At 43.0% G+C, this 1,220-nt stretch overlaps 1 pseudogene; it reads right to left on the reverse strand.

Annotated features, from left to right (window-relative positions):
• Positions 1–739, reverse strand: part of LOC110333683 — a 42,114-nt pseudogene extending 41,375 nt beyond the window's left edge.
• Positions 740–1,220: the final 481 nt, after the last annotated feature.

A 1,220-nucleotide genomic window follows, 5' to 3' on the forward strand; every position in this document is an offset into this window, starting at 1 on the left:
TGGAAGTCAGTATTCCACTAGCAGACTTCAGATGAACTTGGAGAACTCTCAGCTCTGCCAGCACCATGACTGCCTAGATGCTGCCCACCTTGATGGTAATGGACTGAGCCTCTGAACTTGTAAGCCAGACCCAATGTTGTCCTTATAAGGGTTGCCTTGATCATGGTGTCTGTTCACAGGAGTAAACCCTAGCTAAGACAGACTTGATGGCATCTTTACCTGCCAAATCATCTCTTGGGCTCTTTTTATTGACTCTTATTTTGTATGCATTCCTACAAATTTCAGCCCATGTCTAGATTCATGCACCCATTCCCTGATCATAGAGAACACAGTTTCATAATCTCTCCAAACTTCCTCCCACTACCCTTCCATGGCCTGCATTCTGACTAATTAGACACGATCTTTGCAGGGAGGCCTGGTAACCCTGAGATCCTATTTCTTGTGACCCAAGTTATGGGATAAATGTTCTGCAAATTCATTCTGATTATAGTAACTCAAAGCTATTTGTTATCAAGTCTTAGAACCTCTGAAATTCAGGTTAACAGCTGAATGTTTGAGCAGAGGAGGAAAACATGGAGATAGGGTCACTGTTGGAACAGGATTAGAGTCACATCACAGGCAGCCAGAAGCAGCTCACATAGGCGTACCACACTGACTTATCTTTTAAGGATGAGTCATCTCCATCTTTGCGACATGAAATTTCTTCAGCAGCAGTATTTTTATAACTGAGAGTGACCATTTGCACGGGGGTTTGGATATTTAAGTTTGTTTCTTTCTTCGGCTATTTTCATGTGTGCACTATAGTGACAGTGGCTGTGTGGTACAACTGTCACAACCATCTCTCTCCAGAACTTTCCTGTCTTCTTGATCCAAAACATTTTCCCCAGTCAATACCAGTTCCTCACTCTGCTTCCTCCCCAAACCTTGGGCATTGTTCTTTGACCACTGTGAATATTCATGCCAACCGTCATATGCCCTGTCGTAACAGGCTGATTTATTTTCATAAGGTCCTTGCTCATGTTTTTTTAAAAGCATGTGGCAGGATTTCTTTTATGTTCTTTTGCATACACACTCCTCATATTAGTGCACATCTGTTACTAGGCAAAGAATGCTTTAAACTTTTGCACATTGTGACTGCTGCTATGGGTGCGGACCTATGAGTCTTTGCCTAAGACCTCCATCACCAACACTTGCCACTCCTTCAGGAAACACACCCAGAA

This window comes from Mus pahari, chromosome 16 (genome assembly GCF_900095145.1).
Source record: "Mus pahari chromosome 16, PAHARI_EIJ_v1.1, whole genome shotgun sequence".
Lineage (NCBI taxonomy): Eukaryota > Metazoa > Chordata > Mammalia > Rodentia > Muridae > Mus > Mus pahari.